General features: G+C 45.0%; 1 protein-coding gene across 1 annotated transcript in view; it reads left to right on the top strand.

Annotated features, from left to right (window-relative positions):
* Positions 1-21823, top strand: part of MLPH (melanophilin) — a 109742-nt gene that overhangs the window by 21235 nt on the left and 66684 nt on the right. The window lies entirely within an intron of this gene.

The following is a 21823-nucleotide window of genomic DNA, read 5'->3' as shown; positions in this document are numbered from 1 at the left end:
AAAGAAAAAAAAAAACAGCATTTTGAAGTCTGCAGAGCTTCTGCTCATTTACTAAGCTCTGGAGCAACTGCTCTTGTAGCGCACAACTGCATTCACAGTCTATTTGCCGAAATAAAGTAAATCAACTCCTATTTGTTCCTGTGTAGGCTACTAATTATTAAAGCAGACCTTACAGTGTAAGAAAACTGCTTAAAGCGGAGTTCCACTCAAAAGAGGAACTTCCACTCATTTGCTTCCCCCACCCCCCCTCCGGTGCATTTGGCACCTTTCAGGGGGGGTGGGGGGAGGGGAACGGGTACCTGGGTACCCTTCACCACTTCCGGGAGACGGTGTCACGGCGATGTCCCTCGGAATTTTGGCCCCCTCCTCCTTCCCCCGTCGCCGAGCCAATCTGAATGCACAGGGCATTTCACGCATGCGCAGTAGGGACCCGCCTGTGAAGCCGCAAGGCTGTAGCTGTTGGCTTTTAATTTTTGGAGGGGGAGGCTGGAACACCACTATAAGTTTCCAAGACTCAGCATCCAACGTTTGGTTTGCCCTGCCCTAACCATTTAGGCTCCGTTCACATGTCAGCGTATGGATCGCGGGCAGAACCGCCGCGATTCCGCCCGCGATCCGGAGATTATTGCAAATCGCGGGACGCCTGTGCGTTGCCCGTGATTTGCAATAGCCCCCCAAATGCTGAGCGATGTTGCCGCGATTTCCGCCTGCCGAATCGCGGTAACATCGCGCAAAAAAAAAAATTGCGGGACGCATTACGCCCAAAAAAGTACAAGAGCTTCTTTGGAGCGTATTGCGTCCCGCGATTTTTTTGCGCGATGTTACCGCGATTCGGCAGGCGGAAATCGCGGCAACATCGCTCAGCGTTTGGGGGGCTATTGCAAATCACGGGCAACGCACAGGCGTCCCGCGATTTGCAATAATCTCCGGATCGCGGGCGGAATCGCGGCGGTTCTGCCCGCGATCCATACGCTGACATGTGAACGGAGCCTAAAAGCTCTTTTACTGCTTGTTAAGAATATATAAACAATTGAATGCCCGTAGTCTAGACTAGAACTCTAAAGCCCTGTGCACGCTATGAATACCGGACGAATGATCGTCTTTTTTTCTTTTTGCATGCTAGTGTCATTTAGAAAATTAGGAGGTTACTAAACTTATGAAAATTTCCATACAACAGAATACAACTTTGGAAGTGATGTAATGTAAAGTATTGTAATATATTCTTTTGTTTCCAAGCATGCGTGGTCTTTCTTTTCTGATTTTTTTTTTTTGGCAAATACCGTACTGAATAAAGGAAAATCATGCAATCTGTCATGTTTGTCCCTTCAGATAATTTTGGATGAACTGTTGAGATCGGCAAGCTGTGTACTATCTATCAAATTGTCGTACGATCGCTTCAAAATCGACATATTTTGTCAGATTTTCTGATTGTGTGTATTAGGCTTAAGCAAAAAGCTAAATACACCAGTAAAGTACACAAAACAAGTTCAGTGTTAATGAAAAACTAGTTAGCCCACCCTTTTTAGCTCCCTTGCTATACTCCAATGCTAGAGATGCTGGGGGTACAGTCCTCTAGATGTCCAGCACAGATAAGTTAAATAAAGTATGTCTTGTATTTTTGGCAACATTGTAGCTCATTGTATCATTGTTTGGATATGATCTGCCGGATTACTTGCACTTTGCATCTGCACAACTGGTCTTTCAACAATGTTAAAAGTCAGAAACATTGAGGCTTGCCAAAAGATCCGAAAGTAATTTTTCAGCTTAGTGGGTATACTGAGGGGTCTATGTATATAAATTGCTATGAGAATGTCTCAGCATTCATCAAAAAGTCAACATATTTCCTGTAATGATTGTAATATGTGTTTCCGAAATGTAGTGGGCTAATGTAATATTCCCTCGCTTTCATTCTTAAGTAAAAATATCCTTGTCCAATAAAAATAACAAATATGTTATACTTACCTCCTCTTTGCAGTTGGTTTTGCACAGAACAGATCCTCCTCTTCCCCGGTCCCTCTTCGGCAGTCCTAGGCCCCTCCCTCCCTTTGAGTGCCCCCACAGCAAGAAGCTTGCTATGGGGGCAACGGAGGCGAGTCACAGCTCCGTGTTTCCATTTAGACAATGAGCTGTGGTTTGGCTCCGCCGCCTCTCCTCATTGGCTAACTGACTTTGATTGACAGCAATGGGAGCCAATGGCGCCACTGCTGTATCTAAGCCAATGGGGAGAGGAGTCCCGAATGGCTGAGACAGTCGTGGACATTGCTGGATAGAGATGGGGCTCATAGAATGCATTAGGATAAAAAACTTTCTGACTTAACAACTCCTTTAGGAACATGTCAAACAAAATGTTTTGTTTTTTGTTTTTTTGTTTTTTTGTTTTTTTTTATATTTAATAATCATACTTACCTAGGTGGATGCAGTATTGGTCTGGTGCTGCATCTGTTCCCTCTAAGATTGAGAAACAAGCGATCAAACACCGCTGATCGATAAGTTCCCACAGCTTCCCAAGCAGAGAGCTGGTGACTGTCAGTCAGCAGCTCTCTGCTCTGCCCCCCCCCCCCTCGCTTACTGGAGAGTTGGGCTGTGAAGGGGGCGGAAGTGACCGGTTAAGGCTCTTAGCAGATTGCTGAGAGGCTGACCCGGGTGCTGGTCCAAGCATGTGGGCGAATCCAAACTTCATTGTCGCAATCTTGTCCAAGCCTGGACCAGCTCTATGATGTCAGCTGACAGCGGACTTCAGCCCGCTGTCTGCTGAATGCGGGTCACAGGAGTTCAGAACAAACTGGCACTCCTGTGATCCACAGGAGAAGTACAGCCAAATGAGCTTTGGCTGTACTTCTCCTTCAAATATATTCGACTAACAGGAAAAATAGCCTAACACTATAGGCTAAGTACAGTATATTCGACCAAAAGAAGAAATAATGAGTGAGACCTCTGCACAGTGTACAAAGTATATGGAGATTCCTGTGCTGTCTAGGGATGAACTACAGCTTTGTCATGAAGTTCTGTGAACCGCCAAACTAATAGGTGTTCGGCTGGGTGAACCTCTAGCTGCAGCAGGAAGTGAAACATTTAGCAGCGGCATCAGTAATAGTAATACCGCTGCTAAATGTTAGGCTATTTTCCAGTGGCGGCTGGTGAAGTTTTAAGATGGGGGGGGCGCAAGACCCCGCCCTTCCATTTTGACCCCTCCCATTTCTCAGAAGCCCCACCCCTTATAGACTCCACCCATTTTGTCCCCTGTATTTTGCTTGCGTGAACCAATTCTCCCAATATATCACATATTAAGGGGTCCATCAGTACTAGTATATCCCATAATAGGGAGCCTATTATGGGATATACTGTGAGAGACATCCCATTATGGGATACATGGACTGAGAGTGGCACAAACCCCACAGTACAGACCCCCCCCAGCACAAACCCCTCAAGCACAAACACCGCACAAACAACTCAAGCACAAACCCCACAGTACAGGCCCCTAGCACAAACCCCACAGTACATGCCCCCTTCAATATAGTGACCAGTATAAATGCCCCCTTTCAATGTAGTGACCAGCATACATGTCCCCAATGCAGTGACCAGTATACATGTCCCCAATGCAGAGGTATGCGTGCGTGCCTCCAATGCAGTGACCACCAGTGTACATGTCCCCAATGCAGAGCTATGTGTGCGTGCCATCAATGCAGCGACCACCAGTGTACATGTCCCCAATGCAGAGCTATGCGTGCGTGCCTCCAGTGCAGTGACCACCAGTATACATGTCCCCAATGCAGAGCTATGCGTGCGTGCCTCCAGTGCAGTGACCACCAGTGTACATGTCCCCAATGCAGAGCTATGCGTGCGTGCCTCCAATGCAGTGACCACCAGTATACATGTCCCCAATGCAGAGCTATGCGTGCGTGCCTCCAGTGCAGTGACCACCAGTGTACATGTCCCCAATGCAGAGCTATGCGTGCGTGCCTCCAATGCAGTGACCACCAGTATACATGTCCCCAATGCAGAGCTATGCGTGCGTGCCTCCAGTGCAGTGACCACCAGTGTACATGTCCCCAATACAGAGCTATGCGTGCGTGCCTCCAGTGCAGTGACCACCAGTATACATGTCCCCAATGCAGAGCTATGCGTGCGTGCCTCCTGTGCAGTGCTCCTGTGCAGTGACCACCAGTATACATGTCCCCAATGCAGAGCTATGCGTGCGTGCCTCTAGTGCAGTGACCACCAGTGTACATGTCCCCAATGCAGAGCTATGCGTGCATGCCTCCAGTGCAGTGACCACCAGTATACATGTCCCCAATGCAGAGATATGCGTGCTTGCCTCCAATGCAGTGACCACCAGTATACATGTCCCCAATGCAGAGCTATGCGTGCGTGCCTCCAGTGCAGTGACCACCAGTATACATGTCCCCAATGCAGAGCTATGCGTGCGTGCCTCCAGTGACCACCAGTATACATGTCCCCAATGCAGAGCTATGCGTGCATGCCTCCAGTGCAGCCAGTGACCACCAATATACATGTCCCCAATGCAGAGCTATGCGTGCGTACCAAAATGAGAGCAGTGCACTTACCTGTGAGTCACGGCGGCTTCTCCCTCTCCTCTTCTTCGTTCGGCGGCGGGAAGGTCAGCGGCGCTTCTCCCTCTCGGCCTCTTCTGTGGCGGGCGACGGGCGGCGGGAAGGTGACGCGGCGCCGGCTTCTTCTCCGGACTGGACTCCTCTTCGGCGGCGGGAAGCTGACCGTGCGGTGACGGTGAGTGACTGATGCTCGCACCGGCACCACCCCCATTGCAACATCAGCGGGGTCACAATCGGATGTCCTGGATGATGATTGGTCCAGGCTGGAGACTGGACCAATCACAGCCAGGATATCACGAAAGTGGGGGTGTCCTAGCGCAATTACTTGCACCCAGGGTACGCCCCCAGAAGGCAGCCAATCGGCGCCTCTTCTGGGTCGTAAACCCCCCCCCCCCTCCATAGCCACCACAGGCCGGCGAACGCAATTTTTTTTTTAAAAAAAACTTTATTGTTCTTTTTGTAATTTTTTTTTTTTTTTCCTTTTTTTCTATGCACAGGCCGCCACTGCTATTTTCTCTATTGTTTGAATGTTCTTTAACCGCTTTACCACTGGTCACTGTGCTGCTACTGCAGCACAGTGGCTCGTTATTGTCTGGCGACGTAGGTCTACGTCACCAGACATTCCCGTTTTCAGTTACAGCGGGAGTCAGGCCAGGCCATTTTTACAGTAACAGTGCATATTTATAGCACTGATTACTGCAGAAATGTCACTGGTACCCCCAAAAGTGTCAAAAATGTCAGTCAAGGGTCCGATCTGTCCGCCGCAATGTCGCAGTCCCGCAAAAAAAATCGCAGATCGCCGCCATTACGCGTTAAAAAAAAACCCACCAAAAATGACATAAATCTTTCCCTTAGTTAGTAAACGCAATAACTTTTGCGCAAACCAATCAAAATACGCTTATTGTGATTTTTTTTTACCAAACATGGGTAGCAGAAAACAAATTGGCCAAAAATGTAAAAAAAAATTGGTTTTTACATCTTTTTTGGGGGGAATTTCATATAAAAAAATGTTAAAAATGTTATTTTTTCAAAATAAACGCTCTTTTTTTGTTTATAGCGCAAAAAGTAAAAATCGCACAGGTGATCAAATACCACCAAAAGAAAGCTTTGTTTGTGGGAAAAAAAGGATGTAAATTTTGTTTGGGTATGGCGTCGCATGACCGCGCAATTGTCAGTTAAATTCGCACAGTGCCAAATCGCAAAAAGTGGCCCAGACATAAGACAGCAAAATGCTCTAGTGGTAAAGTGGTTAACCACTTGCCGACCGCCGCACGACTATCTACGTCGGCGGTCAGCCCCTCACAGGCAAAGTGACGTAGGGCTACGTCACTAGCTTGTGAGGGTCTAGGGAGCGAGCGCGCGCCGCCGGAGGCGCGCTCCCTCTCCCGCGTGGTCACGGACCCCCTCGCGCGTGTGACCGGCGGACCCGATGTCCGCCGGCCACTCTGCGATCGGCGGGGGAGAGGGAGAAAGTCAGGCAGCTTGTGTAAACAAGCTGCCTGTCATTCTCCCCTCTGTATGAGAGCTGATCATATGGATCTACTATGTAGATCCATTGATCACTCTGCATACAGCTGAAGCCACAGCCAATCACAGTTAGAAGCACGCCCCTAGGGACACACACAGCCCCTCCCTCTCAAATAAAGTTAACCCCTTCACTACCAGTGTATTTTTACAGTAACAGTGCATATATATAGCACTGATTACTGTAGAAATGTCACTGGTAACCCCAAAAGTGTCAAAAATGTCAGTCAAGGGTCCGATCTGTCCGCCGCAATGTCGCAGTACCGCAATAAAAATCGCAGATCGCCGCCATTACGCGTTAAAAAAAAAAACAACAAAAATGACAAAAATCTTTCCCTTAGTTAGTAAACGCAATAACTTTTGCGCAAACCAATCAAAATATGCTTATTGTGATTTTTTTTACCAAACATGCGTAGCAGAAAACAAATTGGCCAAAAATTTTAAAAAAAATTGGTTTTTACATCTTTTTTGGGGGGAATTTCATATAAAAAATGTTAAAAATATTGTTATTTTTTCAAAATAAACGCTCTTTTTTTGTTTATAGCGCAAAAAGTAAAAATCGCACAGGTGATCAAATACCACCAAATGAAAGCTCTGTTTGTGGGAAAAAAAGGACGTAAATTTCGTTTGGGTATGGCGTCGCATGACCGCGCAATTGTCAGTTAAATTCGCACAGTGCCGAATCGCAAAAAGTGGCCCAGACGTAAGACAGCAAAATGCTCTAGTGGTAAAGTGGTTAAAGTGGAACTTAAAGTGGATCTAAAGGCAGAAGTTTTTGATATCCTAATACATTCTATGCATTGAGATAAAAATCCTTCTGTGTGCAGCAGCCCCTCTCAGCCCCCTAATACTTAACTAAGCCCCATCTCGATCCAGCGATGTTGCACGAGAGCTTCGGCTGCCCAAGGACTCTCCCTCATTGGCTGAGACAGCAGCTGGTGACATTGACTCCCTCTGTTGTCAATTTAAAGTCAGTGAGCCAATGAGGAGAGAGAGGGGGAGGGGCCTAGCCATGATCCCATGTCTGAATGGACACTCAGAGCAGGGTCTCAGCCCTTAATACCCCCATAATAAGCTGCTTGCTGCGGGGCATTCAGCAGGAGGAAGGGCCCAGCAGCGCCAGCATAAGGGGAGGATCTGGGCTTGGTGCAAAATACTGCACAGAGCAGGTAAGTATAACATGTTTGTTATTTAAAAAAAAAGACTTTATTATAACTTTAACTGTATCTAAGCATCACAAACTGAAAATGCTATTTAATGAATTTTTAATATTCAAAGAAAACTGACCCATCCATCCACATCTCCATGCTTTATTTTGCTGGGAAATTACCTTGAAAAATCTCCTTTTTATATTGCGCTGCATGTCTCCCAGCCATCATTTCCACAACTTCCTGGATTCCCAGAATGCTTTGCAACTTCCCTTCTGTCCAAAGAAATGTCACAGATTGTTTAAAATAATAGGAGTAGGGCAGCAAAAATTGAAGTTCAATGGGGAAATAAATATAGTATTGGTTCAATTGTGGCCATAGATACATTTCAACACAGACAGGAGTCTAACCCTTCCCCACTCCATCCAAAAATAAAAAAAACAGATTTTCCTAGAGGTACACTTTAGGTTGGATATGGTGGTGCTATAGATTTATTTTCAAGTTTTTAAAAATTTGTACTAATATACAAGGAAGTACGGTCTAACAATAGTCAGATACCAAACAAAAGTTACGGACTTTAGCCACTTGACGACCGCCCACCCTTATATGTACTGTGGCAGGCTGGCTCGGCTGCGCGAATCGCCTTACCTGTACGGCTATCTGCAGGAGTGCTCCTTCTTGGGGGCGAGCGCTCCCGTCCCCACTAGTCAGCGGGGATGCTGATCCAAGGGACCAGTGGCACCGAATGCCGCCGGGCATCCGCGATCGCTCCTCGCTGAGAGAGGACGGTCAGCTGTTGTAAACACAGCAGACCGTTGTTCTCTCTGAAATTATCACAGAGTGCCCATGACGTGATCCTTCTATATAGGAACACAGGTCTCTGTGATCATTTCACAAGTCCCTCCCCCCACAGATAGAAAACACTCCCCTAGGCTCACAATTAACCCTTTGATCACCCCTAGGTTAACCCTTCCCTGCCAGTGTCATTATTACAGTAACAGTGAATATTTTTTAGCCCTAATTTCTGTAGTAATATCACTGGTTCCCCCCAAAAGTGTCAAAAATGTCAGTTAGGGGTCTGATCTGTTCACCGCAATGTCGCAGTCCCGCTAAAAACAACAGATCGCCGCCTTTATTCGTTAAAATAAATAAAAATGACATAAATCTTTCCCCTAGTTTGTAGACGCGATAACTTTTGCGCAAACCAATCAAAATACGCTTACAGGCGGTCCTCGGGTTACAAACATCCGACTTACAAATGACTCCTACTTACAAACGGAGGGAGACAACAGGAAGTGAGGAGGAATCTAGTCTTAGGAAGGGAAATTCACTCCTGTAAGAGTTCCCATGGGAAAAAGGCGTTTCCACTGAAGCTTTTTCACTAATCTTTGTCTCCACAAAACCCAACATTTTCAAAATCCAGTTGTCATAGGGACAGAAAGTGAGGTGAAATCTTCTGAACAGGGGTGTTAACCCTTCCCTATGCTATCCAAAAAATTTTAAATTTATTCTTTTGGCTGGAGCTAAACTTAAAAAATGTACCTGTTCCGACTTACAAACAAATTAGACTTAAGAACAAACCTATAGTCCCTATCTTGTTTGTAACCCGGGGACCGCCTGTATTGGGATTTTTTTTTACCAAAAATATGTAGCAGAATACAAATTGGCCTAAAAGGATGAAAAAAATTGATTTTTTAATTTATTTTTTTTATGGTAATGTTATATAGCAGAAAGTGAAAAATATTGTTTTCAGAATTTTTTGTTTATAGCGCAAAAAATAAAAATCGCACAGGTGATCAAATACCACCAAAAGAAAGTTATATTTGTGCGTAAAAAAAGGACATCAATTTTATTTATGTACAGCATCGCACAACCGCGCAATTGTCCGTTAAAATGACACAGTGCCGACTCACAAAAAATGGCCTGGTCATTAACCACTTAAGCCCCGGAGGATTTTACCCCCTTCCTGACCAGGGGGTATTTTGCGATTCGGCACTGCGTGACTTTAACGGACAATTGCGCAGTCGTGCGACGCTGTACCTAACCTAATTTGACGTCCTTTTTTCCCCACAAACAGAGCTTTCTTTTGGTGGTATTTGATCACCTGTGCAATTTTTTGATCACGTACTATAATCAAAAAAAGAGCGACCATTTTGCAAAAATAACAATATTTTTCACTTTTTTTTTATATGAAATTCCCCAAAAAAATGTAAAAATCTAAATTTTTTTAAATTTTTGGCCAATTTGTTTTCTGCTACCTATGTTTGGTAAAAAAATCACAATAAGCTTATTTTGATTGGTTTGCGCAAAAGTTATTGCGTTTACTAAGGGAAAGATTTTTGTCATTTTTTTTTGTTTTTTTTTTAACGAGTAATGGCAGCGATCTGCGTTTATTTTATTTTTTTTTGCGGTACTGCGACATTGCGGCGGACAGATCGGACCCTTGACTGACATTTTTGACACTTTTGGGGGTACCAGTGACATTTCTACAGTAATCAGTGCTATACATATGCACTGTTACTGTAAAAATGACACTGGCAGGGAAGGGGTTAACTTTATTAGAGATGCAGTGACTATGTGTGTCCCTAGGGTCATGCTTCTTACTGTGCAGGGATGTGGCTGTGTGTGTAAAAGCACAGATCAACGGTCCTACATAGCAGGACCGTTAGATCAGTGCTTTTACACAGGGAAGAATGACAGGCAGTTTTGTTTACATTAGCTGCCTGCCTTTCTCCCTTCACAGCGGACGATCGCGAGTGACCGGCGGACATCGGGTCCGCCGGTCACACGCACGGAGGTGTCCGTGAACGAGCCGAGACGGGAGCGCGCCTCCGGCGGCGCGCGCCCGCCCGCTATTGACTCCCAGGCTAGTGACGTATATACGTCACTTTGCCTGGCCGGGGCTGACCTCCGCAGTAAATAGTCGTGCGGCGGTCGGCAACCGGTTAAGGAGGCAAATCCTTTCGGTCCAGAACTGGTTAAAGGCTCAATATGGAAGCCCACGCACAATTATAAAACATAATAGATTTATTGTTCAACATTAAAATAGGATTTAAAGCATAGGCACAATTGCCTCCAAAACATCCACAAAGTAATGTTACATATGCTCTACTTAGGGTACTGGAAATCTATCCCTAAATAGACTTCTGGTGCCCTAAGTAGAGCATATGTAACATTACTTTGTGGATGTTTTGGAGGCAATTGTGCCTATGCTTTAAATCCTATTTTAATGTTGAACAATAAATCTATTATGTTTTATAATTGTGTGTGGTCTCCTATTTTGAGCCCTCTAAAGTCCGTAACTTTTGGTCAGTATCTGACTAATGTCAGAGCGTACTTCCTTGCATTTGCAGTCCGGATGTGGCCATAAGTTAAAAAACACATTTGTTTATCCTTTGTACTAATATAGTTAGTTATACTAACTATTGTTTTTGCTAGTCTATATCAGTGTTGCCAACCCCCCGGAGTAAAATTTACTGGCAGAATGCCAAAAATTTACGGACGGCACCAATTTTTTACTGACATTGCAAAAATGTACATAAAATAGCCGTTTTCAGTGCTAAACTGTGCAAATATGAATAATTAAACTATAAACATGTAGATACTGCTATTAGCAATGTGTTTAAGTTAAACAAAAGTTTAATGAAATTGTCTTGGTTTAGTCAGCAATAGAAGAGACTGGTGGGGGGCCCAAAAGGTGAATCTCCTCAGCCAGTCTGCTCTGCTGAGATGAGCTCTCTCCTCACAGGAGCTTTTAGGCTTCGTTTCCACTATTGCGACTTGCTGTGCGACTTGACACATGTCAAGTCGCACAGCAAGTCAAAAGCCATTGATTTCAATTCGGCCCGTTTTCACTGCCGCGACGACTTCAAAAGTAGTTTGTGCACTACTTTTGGGCCGACTTCAGTGCGACTTCCCTCTATAATGAGGGACAAGTCGCACTGAAAGCAGCAAACAACTTACACTACGAAGTCGCGCTAGAAGTAGCACGACTTCGTAGCCGCAGTAGTGGAAACGGAGGCTTAAGCTACAATGTAAAACAATTTTTCAGCAAGCATTAGGCTTTTAAATTAAAGTTCTTCTCTGGGCACTCTTAAACCACTCTCCCAATTTAAAAGCCTAATGATTGCTGAAAATGGTTTTACATTGTAGCTTAAAAGCTCCTTTCTAATACAATAAATTGTCTTCAGCTCTGACATTTGTCTTTGCCAGAGGCAGAGCAAACATTCTTTTTAGTAAAATGACTGAAATATACATTAACCCAGGTCCATCTACACAAAATAAATCTATCTGCTGCATTAACTTAACAGGAAGCTCTGAACAGCAAAGACTGCCTTTATGCCTTTATCTGACCGACCTGTGCCTTCCTGAGCTGGTGTCTGTGACTCCCTCTGTGACTGTGGATGGATGCTGGCCGTGTCCGACTCCGTCCTGCAGCACAGTCACACTGTCTCCTCTCCAGACTCCACCACGACGACACAAGGCTCCATATTCCGCCGCCGCGGCCGCCTGCTCAACTTTAAGCTCAGCTTTGCTCCACATTTTCAAATTCTGGCGCCTGGCGGTGGTGTGGCGGGAAATGCGCCATGACATCGAATCAGCAGCACTCAGCGGCGCCTTGTCACAAGTAGGCGTGCCGCACTCACATCTTCTGAGTCCTGACAGCAGCCAGACCCACCCCCCCTGGCCAGGGCTCCGCCCGCCTGCCCGAAAACAGGAAATGATCGGGTCATCTCGGGCATTTCCGGAACTGCACATGCGCAGTTCCGAACCGAGCCGATCGTTGCCGTTTTTCACGGGCACTTTTCTCCTGCTACGGGCATTTACGGGCAGGAGAAAAGTGCCCTGATTTTACGGGCTGTCCGTAAATATACGGACGGTTGGCAACACTGGTCTATATCTCCTTACTATACCATTTGCTTCTCTTTTGTGCGGTGTTACAACAGCTTGGGAGTGTTTAAAATATAACTAAAGGCAACATTTTCTTCTTTTGATAGAGTGGACAGAGATTACAAAAATGTCAGTGTTAGGATCCTTTCACACGAACGTTCCGATCAGATCCGCTTGTCATTTTTTTAGGCGGACCTGATCGGATCCTCCATGCATCCCTATGGGGCAGCGGATGTCAGCGGAGACATCTCCGCTGACACCCGCTGCTATCCGCTTCCGATCCTGTCCGTGAAATCTGGATGGATGGAAACCCAATTTTCCATCCGTTCAGCGGATTGGATCGGATGGGATCAGATGAGAATGGACAGGCGGTTCGTTCTCATCCGATTCCCCAATAGAGGACAGCGGGGAATCTGACAGTTCCATCTCCACACACAGAGTGGAAACGGAGCTGTCATCCGCCTGCTCAGCGGGGATCGGCGGATCGATCCCCCGCTGAGTAGAACGGACCTCTTAGGAAAGCGCATAGTGTGAAAGGACCCTTAGGAAGATTCACCCTCTCTATTTGTCCTGTTTACCATTATCGTTGAAAGTGAAAGTTAAAAGATAAAAAAAATCCCAAATTTTGGGCTGTCCCCAAAAAGTAATAGAGGGAAGATTTTCCAATGGGGACACGTGTTCTGGTGACCTGGGGGTCCCAACGAAATTCCCTTAATTTGCAGGGATCTCCTCTCACTTCCTGTTTGGCTATGGGACAGGAAGTGAAGGTATATCTCCACAATGGGACAAAGATGGCAAAATATAAACCTTACAGGGGTTATAACCCTCCCTTACTCTGTCCAAAATTTAAAAAAAAAAACGTTTTGCCCATAGTTCTACTTTACCTACCCTTCACTGAGGGGGTTATTGACATCACAGGGCAAGTAGTAGTTTAATTTAATGGAAACCAACAAAGCTGTGTGGCCAGGGGCTAAACATGCCTTGGCGATGTAGTGCCAGCAGTATAGACACTCCAGCCTCAGTGCTGCCACCCTCCTTGCTTCCATGTGATACAGTCAATTCAGGTACCTGTATATGCATCTGGTACAGGCACAGACATTTTTCATGTGGAGGAATGGTACAATTGAAGAGAGTGTCTGCAACACTCTTTTTGATATCAATGGATTGCATATAGAATAATAGTTACTATACAGAGAAATTTCTGTCATAGAGGTCAACACCAGTACAGTTCTTTCCCATGTACAAAAGGTACTTCTTGGTTAATCATTACTCTAAGCTCAGAAGATGTGTTAAACCAATAAGTGTATACTGTGACATGGACTGTGCACAGCTGGAAAAGGGTACAGTCCCTGTATGTTTTTCTCTTTTGTTTGTTGATGAGGTTTTGTGATAATATGAGTGATGTTCATGTAAAAGAGTGGTTGTAAAGATGTGTTATGCGTGCAATAAAATAGGATGGTGTGTAAGATGTCGTTTAATGATGGATAAGGCCTCATTCACACAGGCATTAAGGCCCATATACCCTGAAGGAACAGTGTACATTCATGGCCACTAACCTGAATGCCTGACACATAAGGATGAGCACAGGGGCCAACTGGGCTGAGGGGCAGGGTGGCAATTCCCCCAAGGAGGAAAGTGAGGCAGAGGCCCCAGCATTCAGAGCAGAGGAGAATCTTCCTCCGTGCCTAGGGAGCTTCAGCCGCTTCTCCTGCCCCATGACAAGTAGATGCATTATGGCATCTGTATGGTAGAGTAGTGTCCAATGGAGCTGTGTAAAGTAGTTTTGAGCCATGATATTCCCTGTAGGGGAATGCATCAGGCTACCAAGCAGGAAAATGAACAACGTTGTGGCATAATGCTATGCCTGGAATTTCAAGTCCTCCTGTAAGTTGTTGGAGCATCAGCATGTTAGGTTTGATTCTAGAGCCTTTATTGTTCTTATTTGAATGATGAGAGAAGCCTTTTAATAAGGAGATATTGGGAGGGATTTTATTGGGAATGCCCTGTAAGTTTTGCCCAGTCAGGGCTTAGACTGCAATATCCAGCGTGCAGTGCATTGCAGGCTGTTTCGGGGGGGGGGGGGGGGGCGAATACCCATCGAAAACACCCTGCAAATTCGGGGAACAGCCAATGTTCGGCCCAAACTCATGCTTGGGCCGAACCATTGGCCCAACTCTACTGATGAGGTAAGTGGAGATGGGCCACGGGAACCGCAGCTCTGAACATTGGTGTGTTTGGCAGTCTATGATATAGTAAGCGGATATACTTAATGTTTGGTTTGAACTTAGAACATGGAATGCTGAGAAATGTAGTTTGGGCAGTGAGAGGAGCCATTACCATTTGCTGGGTGAAAGAACTACTGAACCCATGTATATCTGGGAAGAGGAGGAGAAGACTGGGGGGGGGAAAGAAAGGAACAAGTGAGGTGTCCTTTGGGAACTAGTGAGGTGTCCTACTGCGACAGCCTACACCATCCTTCCCACCAGACAGCTGAAGTACATTAATGGGGGGGGGGCCCCCAGTGGATTGAACCCCCCCGTCAGAACACACCAGTTAGCACTAGCAGCCAATGGCTGCCGATTTTTCAGCATGCCCATTCGACAGAAGCAGAATGTTGGCCTGTTTCTGTTGAAGTGGTCAAAACCAGAGGATAGCGTATGTACCAGCCTTTACTTGCATGCTGGCTTCCCTAGTACCAGCCACATTTAGCAGGGTCCATATGTAAAAGTAGTAGAGGTGGCTAATCTCATTTTCCTTCATGCTTCTAGCCATAGGCAGAGTCAGCCTGCTACACAGCCCTAGTCACAAGACTAAAAGTTTATTGTAAGTCCCTTCAGAGACTGTTAGTCCCATCCTTCCGCTGGGGAATATGCTGCAGAATGTGAATTGAGGACTAGTTTGGGGGCTCATTCACACAGTAGATTTGAACTGCTTAGAAGTGTTTCCCTGTGGCAGATATGCACAGGTGTGTGTGTGTGTGTGCGTGATCACCCACAGCCAGTAGCATGCACAGTGTCTGACAGTTGCGGCATCCATTTGCAGGTTCTCACACATCTTGAGCATGTTAACGTGCATTGTGTCAGTGCAGCCTATTTATTTAAACGAGCTGTCCAACACACCAAAAATTGTGGAAGTGCAACATTACCCATGCATTTGTGGAAGTGCAACGTTAACCCATGCACACTAGTGCTTTGCTTGTTTAAGTTGACACAAAAGCCTTGCTCTTTATTTAATACAAGTACATAAATAGCACAGTCAATTTACACCATGCTTTACATATATATTGTGCATTCACATCAGTCTCCTTCCTCAAGGAACTTACAATCTAAGGTCCCTAACTCACATACATTCATCAACTAGAGCCAATTTACCTACCAGCATGTCCTTAGAGTGTAGGAGGAAACCCACACAGGCACATGGAGAACATGCAAAGTCCATGGTTAGAATTCAAACTGACAACTCTAGTGCTGCTAGGTTAAGGTGTGCTAACCACTGTGCTGCCCCTCCTGCCCTGTTATTTTCACATTACAGGACGTGAACTGGTAAATCTTACACAGTGTTGTAATTGCATTCCCATAGGGGATATAGAAGACTCCTTATCCTGAGGACATTGTAGAAGAGGTTCAGAAGCACATGAATATGTGTCGCCTCAGAATTGAACTGACCTGTTTACCAGGCCTTCCTGAGGATCTCTTCCTTAATTGTGAAGAAGTGGATGGGACACAGTAGGTTCTTTGGGGATGCTGGGGACCCTGTGAACCTTATGTATTTCCAGTTCAGCTGTGGGTGCTTTTTCTAAGATTAAGTTTCAAATTGCAGTTATGGTGGTTTTCTGGTCTTGTCTAGACATCACCTCAGGTATACCTCTGACACATAAGTTCTTGCACTTTCTCTTTTCCTTAAACTTTCTGCATAGGTGCAGTTGAAAGAACAATGTTGGTACCACCATGAGATGGGTTTTCCTGGGATTTCAGCTTTGATACCCTGTCATCTTGACCTCAGATCTCCTGTTGTAGCTTCCCAATGTCCTTGTGTAAAGTCTCCATAGTTCTGTGAGTCATATCCTTCAGGTCATGTTACATGGTAGAGGAGGACTCTAATGCCATTGGTGAGTGTTCTCAAGAGATCTAAAGTTTTCAGATCAAAGAAGTGATTGATCAGTAACTTGGTTATGACTCCCTGGCGAAACAGAGTAGCAAACCCAGCCTGGTCAGATTCTGTTTTTGCCAGCTGCCAATGAAACATGTAGGGTAGGCTCCATCCTGGCAGAGGTGCATGTTACTTAATAAGCCTGAACACAAGGGGTCTGATGGTCTGACTGTGTGCCTGTCTTACTCTTCCTGGGCAAGTGATGATAGAATTTATAGAATATCGTAGGAAAACACTATACTGTCTGTGTAGTGTAGAGCCCTGGAATGCAGAGATCCCCTTGCTAAGTCACTCCGCTCTGCACATGTCCCTTTTTCACAACACAGTGCACCACAATGCGTGGTATGTGCTTGTAAAACACATTGGGATCTCATTCACAGTGTATGGCACAGCAGTACACCATACATACAGTCATGCCATGCACTAGTGTGAATAGACCCTTAACCACTTAAGCCCCGGAGGATTTGGCTGCTAAACGACCAGGGGGTATTTTGCGATTCGGCACTGCGTGACTTTAACGGACAATTGCGCGGGTGTGCGACACTGTACCTAAACGAATTTGACGTCCTTTTTTTCCCACAAACAGAGCTTTCTTTTGGTGGTATTTGATCACCTGTGCGCTTTTTACTTTTTGCGCTATAAACAAAAAAGAGCGTAAATTTTGCAAAAATAACAATATTTTTCACATTTTTTTATATGAAATTCCCCCAAAAAAAAATGTAAAAATCAAAATTTTTTAACATTTTCAGCCAATTTGTTTTATGCTACATATGTTTGGTAAAAAAAATCGCAAAAAGCGTATTTTTATTGGTTTGCGCAAAAGTTATCGCGTTTACTAACAAAGGGAAAGATTTTTGTCATTTTTGTTGTTTTTTTTTTTACGCGTAATGGCGGCGATCTGCGATTTTTTTTTGCGGTACTGCGACATTGTGGCGGACAGATTGGACCCTTGACTGACATTTTTGACACTTTTGGGGTTACCAGTGACATTTCTACAGTAATCAGTGCTATACATATGCACTGTTACTGTAAAAATACACTGGTAGTGAAGGGGTTAACTTTATTTGAGAGGGAGGGGCTGTGTGTGTCCCTAGGGGTGTGATTCTTACTGTGATTGGCTGTGGCTTGAGGTGTAAGGACACTGATCAACGGTTCTACATAGTATAACCGTGTGATCAGTGTTTTTACACCGAGGAGAATGACATGCAGCTTGTTTACACAAGCCGCCTGACTTTCTCCCTCTCCCCCGACGATCGCGGAGTGACGCGTGGGGGGGTCCGTGACCGCGCGGGAGTGGGAGCGTGCCTCCGTGGGCGCGCGCTCGCTCCCCAGACCCTCCCAGGCTAGTGACGTTAATTAACGTCACTTTGCCTGTGAGGGGCTGACTGCCGCAGTAAATCTACTGACTGCAGTCGGCAAGCGGTTAAAGTTTTGGCTTAACTTTAATTGAATATGTATGATGCTAAAAACCTGCTCACAACTGCCTTAACAAGGTCACAGGACATTTTTCAGTTTTTTTAGATTCTTTTCTGTTTTTCTATTTTTGAGCAAGATTTTTTTACAGTCCACTGGGATGGGATGTAAAAAAATAGTAAAAAATAGTTTGATTTTGGCTTCCTCCATAACATAGTCAGGATCACTGCACCCGAACATTTACTTATATTACTTATTGTAGGTAAAGTAACACGTAGGAATACACATAAAGTATATCAGTTTAAAATTAATTTGCAAACAGCGGCTAACACTTGATTGTAATTTTTTGTGTTGAACTTGATGGCATTTAAATACCCACTAACTTTATTTTATTCAGTTAAAACATAAAAATGTCTCTTTGACGCTTCTCATTCACTTTAGGTGGATTTTACAATATAAACCAAATCAGGCAACTTTCTGCTTTTGAAAGGCATGTTGGGACTTGTAGTTCTTTAACAATTATCTAAGCCCCTCATAGAGTTTTGTTAAATCTGTAATATCTAAAACCAACAATTAATCAGAATGTACTGTACATGAACAATTTGCTGGTGATAAAAAAAAAAACAAGTTTGTGGAGAGAAAGAAATTGCATTCCACAGCTCTCCTTCACTAAACTCATCCTACTAGCCAAACATCATAACTACTCCACCTTACTCAAACCCAAAAAGCAAACAGCTCCTGGTATAAGCTGCAGAGCAGCAGAATGATTCATCATCTGGGAATTGTGCCAGCACCAGACTGCTGCCAGAACTGTACCTGAACACACAGAGCCATGAATTAATTTCCTTAGAATACTCTTATTGTACAGAAGGACATGAAATTGTCACTGCAAAAGAGTTTCAAGCATTTTATCCTTCTGGGGCAACCATATTGAATTGTTATTATTTAAATTTGATTGTTTATTTTCTGAAACTTCAAAAAAAAAAATACAATTTTTGCTCATGTCCTGACTGCTGCAAGGTGCCCACTTGCATTCAAAGTGGTTGTAAACCTCGGACTTGACCCTCTATAGTATTTGTCTCAATTAAGAGCACCAAGTGTTATTTCTGTCTGCTGCTTTGTTCGTCTGCTATCTGTATGATTCACTTCTAACAAGTTTTCTTGACACCGAGGGAAAAAAGGTGACAGAGGAGGGATCTCCAGGTAATTGACAGCCTCAGCTCTTTTCCTGTGTGCTGTGGGAAGGGGGGTGTGTTCCTTCCCTCCAATCAGCTGTCAGAGCTCCCCTCACTGAGCTACTGACAGCGCAGACAAGCTTATACATTTTGGAGTTTGAACAAATGTAGAGAAGAAAAGACTGCAGATAAACAGGTGCTAATAATGTCGAAGGATTTATTTTATCTCTGTGTATCACCTGAGACCAGTCACTTCACTGAGTATATGTAAGGGTTTTACAACCCATTTAAGTGGAAAAGTAGGGATCCTCCCTCTTTGATTGAACTTCATAGGAGGATCCGGGATGTAGAGGATGAAGTATTTGACCTCCTCTATCAACGGCACCTTAGAGAGCCATAACTTAGTTCTGGAATTGTTTCTCTGTGGAGCCACGACTGTGCATATATATCCGAAGCGAGGTCATGGCTACCCTCCTTGGATCACATTGTGAGCCAGGGTTAGTGGGCATCTTATTATCCTCCTCCCTTTTTCTCCCCCCCCCCCCCCATTTCCACCAGTTTTCTCGCTCACCCTCTTACTTTTTTCTGTCTCTTTATCATTTACTGTTTATTTCTAACCCTACATGTAAGCAGGTGCTTACAGGGTACCCTTGAATGTATTGCTGCCCCTTTGTTAAATTGTACTGTGTAGCTATGCAGTGAGTTCAGGCTGCCCCGAATTTGGAAGGGGTTAACTTAGGGACAAGGCCGAAATGCCATATTGGATGCCCATGATCCTCAGGCCCTCAGATGCCACTGTTTTAAAAACAGGCATGTTCCGTAATAGACATCACTGCATGAATACTTTCAAAAATCACTGTCTATGAACACAGTTTCCCATGCCATCCAAAAATGCAAGTTAACGCTCTATCATACAAAGAAGCCATATCTGAACTTGATCCAGAAACCCCACCATCTTCTCTGGGCCAAAGATCATTCATTTAAAATGGTCTGTTGCAAAGTGGGAAACTGTTCTGTGGTCAGACACCGCATCGTCCGGACTAAAGAGGAGGGGGACCTATCAGCTTATTATCATCGCTCAGTTCAAAAGCCTGCATCTTTGATGGTATGGGGGTGCATTAGTGCGTATTGAACGGACAGCTTGTACATCTTGAAAGGCACCATCAATGCTGAAAGATTTATGCAGGTTTAGAGCAGCATATGACCCCATCCAAACAACGTCTTTTTAATGGGAGGTCTTGCATATTTCAGAAGGAAAATGCTAAACTGAATACTGTGTAGCAGGTTTCCCAGGCCTGTGGCCTGATATGGGTCTGCCATCGTTACCGGTTACCTCTCCAGCCCATGTGAGCTGCCGCCCTGGGTGTGAGAACTGACACATTGACAACTCCGGCATCTTTGTTTAGTTGTTTTATTGTAGTTTTAGGGGATGGGAGAAGGGAATGAGTGGGATATTCCTTTAGGCTCGACTAAGTACAACTTGGGACTTTCTCAGGAAAATGTCTGTTAACGCTGTCTCGACGCCAGCCGATGCCAGACAATGCTCACTAACGCTCAGAACACACTGTAACTTGAATGAAGTGCTAGATCCTCGACCTTGAGTCTAGAAGATCCAGGACTGTAGAGCAATGAGCTACGGACACTGCTGTACCACAAAGTCACTAACTTCCTCCCCAGCCTTGCACTGGCTTGAAGTAGACTGTTGTGAAATCCTGTATGGCTGCAACTCTCAACTAAGACACTGCACACTGTCTCTTCAGGGCCCAAACTGCAGGTGCCCCCTTTAACTCTTCAGGGTCCCCTGACTAGGTACCCCCTCTGTCACTTCAGGGTCCTCTGACTAGGTACCCCCCTTACCGCTAGCTGACACTTGGATCCTAGAACCTTCTCCGGAGTGGTCCCCACTGACTCTATGCAGACCCCCAGGGGCAATCCTCAGTACTCACGACCTGTGTAGGCTTTCCTGGGACTGGACCCCTCTCGCTCTCCCTTGGTTCTCGGCACACCGTATCCCCCTCAGCTCAACTCAGCACTCTCTGGATTCTCCGGCAGCACCCGAGACATCCACCTCCTCTGACAGGAGGAGAGACAGCCGTCCTCTCCCTCCTGAGACTCCCACCAAAGATAATGAGTCATGCTCTCCCTCAAACTTATACCCACTCCCAGAATCCTTTGCGTCAGAATCTGCCTTCTGGGGTAGTTACAAGCCTGAATGTATCCCTGATTGGGTCTACTCCACTGCCCTATGAGAAGCCTCTGACAGAGCCAGGGGGGAGACTCCCCCTTCAGCAGACACACCTGGAAACCATGACACCCTACTAAAAGAAATCATGGTCCTGCTGTTAGGCAGACAAAGCCCACTATACATTTACCTAGCACCTACCTGTAGGGTGCTACACCTGCATCTATGACAACAGCATGGCTTCTTTGTAGAAGTGTCTGAGTGCTTAAAGCGGTATTAAACCCAATACCAAAAATGTAATATATTGCAGTTTACCAATCATTGGGTGTCAGTTTTCTTTAATTTGGCTTTTTTCCCTCTATTTTCACCTGGTGGAAGACGTATTATTAATATTGTTAAGCAAGTGGTGGAAGACGTATTATTAATATTGTTAAGCAAGCAAAGCAGGAAGGGGACGTGGATGTTCTTGTCCATCTAGGGACAAATGACCTGGCTTGCAATGAAGTGTCAGAGGTGAAAAAATCTTTTATCACACTTGGTAATGACGTACAGGATTTTGCATCCACCATTTCATTTTCTTAAGTTCTGCCTGTGCATAATATTCAGAATGATAGGCAGAGGCGCATAAAGGAGTTCAACATATGGCTTAGTAAATGGTGTCAAGAGCAAGGATTTGGCTTTGTTTCTCATGATAGCTCAACTTGGAATAGAAAGGAACTGTACAAAAAAGATGGTTTGCATCTTTCTCTCAAAGGAACAAATGTACTTAGT

Source organism: Pelophylax lessonae (assembly GCF_965119305.1).
Source record: "Pelophylax lessonae genome assembly, chromosome: 6".
NCBI classification, from domain to species: domain Eukaryota; kingdom Metazoa; phylum Chordata; class Amphibia; order Anura; family Ranidae; genus Pelophylax; species Pelophylax lessonae.
Note: the sequence above shows the minus strand (reverse complement) of the source record. Positions and strands in the feature narration are given on the sequence as shown.